The 6,614-nt window shown below is 33.5% G+C and overlaps 1 pseudogene; it reads left to right on the top strand.

Annotated features, from left to right (window-relative positions):
- The first annotated feature begins 3,545 nt into the window (after positions 1–3,545).
- Positions 3,546–4,337, top strand: LOC148192525 (secreted RxLR effector protein 161 pseudogene; annotated as a pseudogene).
- The last annotated feature ends 2,277 nt before the right edge of the window (positions 4,338–6,614 follow it).

The following is a 6,614-nucleotide window of genomic DNA, read 5'->3' as shown; positions in this document are numbered from 1 at the left end:
TGTACTTAGTATATGTTTGTATATCCAAAGATAACATACATATAGTCTTAAGTATGATTGATTGTTTATTAAAGTATATATATGGAATTTGTCAGTTTAAGAATCACCCAAAGGTGAACTTAAATGAATGACTTAATTGGCTACCTATCAGTTTAAGTGTCACCCAAAGGTGAACTTGAATGTATGACTAGTGTAGTAATTTGTTTGAATCCATTAAATTTAATCAAAGCATTGATGTATGAGCTTGTGTATTATTTCAGCTTACATGAATTTAGCAGGTTTGAGCAACAATGTCGTCAAGTTTAATGGGCTCAATTATGCCGATTGGTCAGAACAAATCCAGTTCCAACTGGGTGTTCTAGGCCTGGATATGGCTATTATGATGGATGAAATGCCCGCAGCCATTACAGAGACCAGTACAAGTGATGAAAAGTCTCTTTATGAGGCTTGGCATAGGTCTAACAGGTTGTCATTAAACTTGATGCGCATGTCTATGGCAGAGAACATAAAGCCTTCCATGCCCAAAACGGAAAATGCAAAGGAATTCATGAAAATGATCAAGGAGTATTCACAATCAGACATAACTGACAAGTCTATTGTAGGAACTCTTATGAGTGAGCTGACTACCAAAAAGTTTGACTGGTCACAGCCCATACATGAACATGTAACTGGAATGGCTAATATAGCAGCAAGATTGAAGTCAATGGGAATGGAGGTGAATGAGTCTTTTCTAGTACAGTTCATCATGAACTCTCTTCCTCATGAATTTGGCCAGTTCCAAGTGAATTATAACACTATTAAGGATAAGTGGAACTTCCAAGAAATCAAAGCCATGTTGGTTCAAGAGGAAGGGAGATTAAAGAAAATGAGAGATCATTCTATCCATCTCACAACTCATGAAGGTGCTAGCTTCAGTAAAGGTAAATCAGGAAAGAAGAACAAGAAGGACAAAGCCCCAATGAAAGTGAATAAGGGCGGTATCCAGAAGGACCAGAAATGTTTCTTTTGCAAGAAAGTAGGTCACTTCAAGAAAGATTGTCTGAAAAGAAAATCTTGGTTCGAAAAGAAAGGTACTTTTTATGTTTCTGTAAGTTTTGAAGCAAATATAGTTGAAGTGCCTAATAATACCTGGTGGTTGGATTCTGGAGCTACTACTCATGTTTCTAATATTATGCAGGGATTCCTTTCAATCCAGCCCATAAAAGGAACTGAAAAGTATTTATATATGGGGAACAGAATGAAGGCAAGAATAGAAGGAATTGGGACTTACAGATTGATTCTAGACACTGGCTATTGTCTGAATCTTGAAAAGTGTCTCTATGTTCCTGGTTGTGCTAGGAATTTGATTTCTGTTGCAAAGTTGGATTGTTTAGCTTTTAACTTTAGGATTGAAAATGGTATTTTTCATTTGTATAAACTTTCGTACTATTATGGTTCTGGTACATTATTGGATGGTTTATATCGTTTAAATCTTGATGTTAATTTTTCTGAATCCCTGTTTAATGTTGAACATGTTATTGATAGAAATTCTAGTACAGGAAAGGAATGTTCTGCTTTCTTATGATAAAAGATTGGGTCACATATCCAAAGAAAGGACGTTGAGGTTAGTAAAAAGTGAAATTTTACCTCAATTGGATTTTGATGACTGGGATGTATGTATTGATTGTATTAAGGGTAAACAAACAAAACACATATCAAAATATCCTGCCACAAGAAGCAGTCAACTTCTTGAGTTAATACACACTGATATTTGTGGTCCTTTTGACATTAAATCCTGGAGTGGTGAAAAATATTTTATCTCCTTTATTGATGATTTCTCACGTTATTGTTATATATATCTATTACATGAAAAATCTCAATCAGTGAATGCCCTTGAGGTGTTCATAAATGAGGTGGAAAGGCAATTAGATAGAAAAGTAAAAGTGGTGAGATCTGATAGAGGTGGTGAATATTATGGTAAAACTGATGAGAGTGGACAATGTCCAGGTCCATTTGCAAAGTACCTTGAAAGTCGGGGTATATGTGCACAGTATACAATGCCCGGTACACCACAACAAAATGGTGTAGCAGAAAGGCGGAATCGTACTCTTATGGATATGGTTAGGAGTATGTTAAGTCATAGTAATATCCCTTTATCTTTGTGGATGTATTCATTAAAGACTGCTGTATATCTGGTTAACAGGGTTCCTAGCAAAGCAGTTTCTAAAACTCCTTATGAACTATGGACCGGAAGGAAACCCAGTTTAAGACATCTTCATGTTTGGGGTTGTCCAGCAGAAGTAAGGTTATACAATCCACATGAAAAGAAACTTGATGCAAGAACCATTAGTGGTTACTTTATCGGTTATCCTGAAAAGTCAAAGGGATATAGATTTTATTGCCCTAACCATAGTACAAGAATAGTTGAGTCTGGAAATGCTTGGTTCATTAAAAATGGTCAATTTAGTGGGAGTGAGGAATCACGAATAGTGGACATTCAAGAGCATACTGATAGTGTTTCTTCTGAAGTTGTTATCCCTCTTGTTGTATCACAGCCACACAACAAGCAGAGACAACAAATTAATGTTCCAATCCCACAAAATGAACATATAAATGTTGAGCCAGTTGACAATGAGCAAGTCATAAATGAGCAATTGATAGAGGAACCACAAGAAGCAGCATTAAGAAGGTCTGTAAGGCAGAAAAAACCTGCTATTTCGAATGATTATGTGGTTTACTCTGTTGAACATGAATGTGACTTAAGCATTGATGAGGATCCAGTCTCTTTTAGACAAGCCATGGAAAGTAATAATTCAGAGAATTGGTTGAATGCTATGAAAGAAGAGTTGAAATCAATGGATGACAATAAAGTATGGGATCTAGTTGAATTGCCTAAGGGTTCAAAAAGAGTCGGTTGTAAATGGGTCTTTAAGACTAAACATGACTCAAAAGGCAATATTGAAAGGTATAAAGCTAGATTAGTCGCCAAAGGTTTCACTCAAAAGGAAGGCATTGACTACAAAGAGACCTTCTCTCCTGTTTCTAAGAAGGACTCTTTGAGAATTGTTTTGGCTTTGGTGGCTCATTATGATTTAGAGCTTCACCAAATGGATGTAAAGACCGCCTTTCTGAATGGTGACTTAGAAGAGGAAGTTTATATGGACCAACCAGAAGGTTTCACCATAACAGGAAAAGAAGATCTAGTGTGTAAATTAAAGAAATCAATATATGGACTAAAACAAGCTTCCCGTCAATGGTATCTAAAATTTAATGATATCATAACTTCATATGGTTTTGTAGAGAACACCGTTGACCAGTGTATATATATGAAGATCAGTGGGAGTAAGTTTGTAATATTGGTTCTATATGTTGATGACATTCTTCTTGCTACTAATGATATTGGTATGTTACATGATGTAAAGAAGTTTCTCTCTAACAACTTTGAAATGAAAGATATGAATGAGGCATCTTATGTGATAGGAATAGAAATATTTCGTGATAGATCACAAGGATTGTTAAGTTTGTCTCAAAAAGGCTATATTAATAAAGTGTTAGAGAGACTCAGAATGGAAAAATGTTCTCCTGGAATAGTTCCAATTCAGAAAGGAGACAAGTTTAGTCAAATGCAATGTCCCAAGAATGATTTGGAACGAAAGGTCATGGAGTCTATTCCTTATGCGTCAGTGGTTGGGAGTTTGATGTATGCTCAAACTTGTACTCGGCCAGATATCAGTTTTGCTGTTGGAATGTTAGGCCAATATCAAAGTAATCCTGGAATGGATCACTGGAAAGCTGCAAAGAAAGTTCTTAGGTACTTACAAGGTACCAAAGAATACATGCTCACTTATAGAAAGTCAGATCATCTCGAAGTGATTGGCTATTCGGATTCAGACTATGCTGGGTGTGTGGATTCAAGAAAATCCACATTTGGGTATGTCTATCTTTTGGCTGAAGGAGCAATTTCTTGGAAAAGTGCAAAACAATCAGTCATTGCTACTTCCACCATGGAGGCTGAATTCGTGGCATGTTTTGAGGCCACAGTTCATGCTTTGTGGTTGCGGAACTTTGTATCGAGGCTTGGTATTATTGACAGTATAGCTAGGCCGATAAGGATTTATTGTGATAATTCTGCAGCCGTCTTCTTCTCTAAATATGATAAGTACTCAAAGGGTGCTAAACACATGGATTTGAAGTACTTGTCGGTCAAAGAAGAAGTGCAGAAACGTAGAGTGTTAATTGAGCATATTAGTACGGATTTGATGATAGCAGATCCGTTAACTAAAGGACTACCGCCCAAAACTTTTATTGGCCATGTTGAAAGTATGGGCATTATGGATAAGTCAATATTAACATTGTGATGTTATCTATCTTTATGGATATGTATAGTTATATGCTTGTATTGTTATGACACTTGTGAATTCAATTAAAGTTATGTTTCTCTTTATTCTATTGTTATCCACATTAAATTATATACATGTATTATTGATTGTGGTGACATGATAGGTCTCCTTTAGAGACATGAAAGTTATAAGATTGATTAAAGTTATGTTGAGTTGTTTTGATTATGTGATACATGGAAGGAATCTTGTCGATCATGACTTTTGCCCGCCATAATCCGATTATTTCAATTCATATAAGGATGATGACTTGATAATTCTAATGAATGGTGCACACTTAAAGTTTATTTTAGATCTTCAAGTCATCACATGAACCAAGTGGGAGAATGTTAAATTATATTAATAATTTACATTGGTTCATGTAATTTAAAGTATAACTTTGATGTAAGGATTCTAATGTGATGATTATTAGAATATAAGGTGTTAAAGTTATTGGGGTTATTTTAGAGTTATTAAAATTAATCCCTCTCTTCTCACTCTAAAAGGGCATTTTGGTATTTTATTAAAGTTAATTAAAATATCATAAAAGAGGAAAAAGTTTTAGTTCTGTTGACACATTAAGTTTCTAAAGAGATATAGAGAACGTAACGTTCTCAGGAAAGAAGAGAAACTGACAGAGAAAACCACCCTACTACTTCTATATCATCCAGAAGGCATTAAAGAGGAGTAAGAGGAGAGAGAACATTTGACAGGAAGAGACAGGAAGAAGTGCACAATGGATCCAGGTTAGTTCTCTTTTACTGTGCATTATGGGAATTGTGAGTATCATGAAAATTCAAGATCCTGAGTGTTGTTTTCATTTAATTGAAAATTAAAGATTTGTTTACAGAACGAAGTGTGAAAAGGGTCATACGGAGTGTGTGAATATCTTAGAAAGTGAAAAAAGTTTGATTCTTTGGTGAAGCCATGACCCAAACAAACTTTCCTATACATAATGATGCCCGACCAAGACAAGCATGAGATAGAAAGCATTCCTCTCTCTGTTTTGGATTTATAAATTCTTAAATCTAAACTCTTGAATAATACAGAATTGTTTTGGATTTATAAATTATTTGTTTTGACGGTGAAGCCTAAAAGGCCACATACCAATATTCAACCACATATTTGATGATCATTAAGATCTTAATATAGATTCAACATTCAACAACCATGAAACTAATACATTGAATTAAGTACGAAACCACCCATTTGTATATATTATTTGTTGTTAAACATAAAATTGTCACAACCATTAAATTGTCAGATTTGATATATTATTTGTTGTTAAACTTAAAATTTTTGTTATAATTTTTTCTTAAAAAGCATATAAAAAAGTTTAAGAAAAAATGTTTATTTATATTATGTTTAATCTCAATTACTAAATAATATCAAACTACTAGATATACCAAATCTCCAATAAAAACTTAAGAAAACATTGTCCTTACAACACTAATATTTCGACTTCAAATTCATAGAGTTAATAATATTTAAAATAGAACTTCTGCTATGTCAGAAAAAAAAAATCTTACATTAGTTAAATATTTTTATAATATTAACCTAAACAAGTAAAAGAATATAAAAGATAACTATGTGAACCACTTAAGAAAAATAAATAAATGGCGAAACGTTATCTTATTTGATGTGTACGATCAAATGAGAAATCAGTGTAAAAATGATAATGCGATAAACGCGTAGCGTGCTCTGTCCTCAGCAGTCGGCCAAAACAAATGCATATGACAATGAACACATATTTGAAAATTAGTTTACAGTTGTGTCGGACCACGGAATTTTAGTGCAAACTTTAAGATTTGACCCTGTAAAACTGGTCATTTTCAGATTACAAAACTTAAATTATTTAAATCTTTCGTTGAGTAAACGCATGATGACACGTAGTAGTTAAAGGTTAATTGTCCTTTTTACATTCTTTAAAGGGGATTGTGCTTAACTTTTCTTTCTCAGTACTTTTTAGAGCTTTGTAAGCTTCTGTTTCTAAAATTGGCAAAATGTAATCCTGTATAAAATTCCTAAAATTATTTTTAATTTCCGACTAAAAAATATTCAGTGTTTGTTTAATGAATTAATATATGAGCTATAGGATTTAAATTTTAATAATAAGAAAAATTATAAAAACTTGGTAAGATTGGAAGAATTTCTAAGACTTGATATTAGAATAACGTAATCCATATGAAAAAAAAAAATGAGCGATTGCATAATCTAGTACAAAGTGATATTATCACTGAAATTTGTACTAACCAACAA

The sequence above is a fragment of the Vigna umbellata genome, chromosome 9 (genome assembly GCF_029865625.1).
Source record: "Vigna umbellata cultivar VRB3 chromosome 9, Vumbellata_1.0, whole genome shotgun sequence".
Taxonomy (NCBI): Eukaryota; Viridiplantae; Streptophyta; class Magnoliopsida; order Fabales; family Fabaceae; genus Vigna; species Vigna umbellata.
The sequence above is the reverse complement of the archived record's forward strand: the minus strand, read 5'-3'. Positions and strand labels throughout refer to the sequence as shown.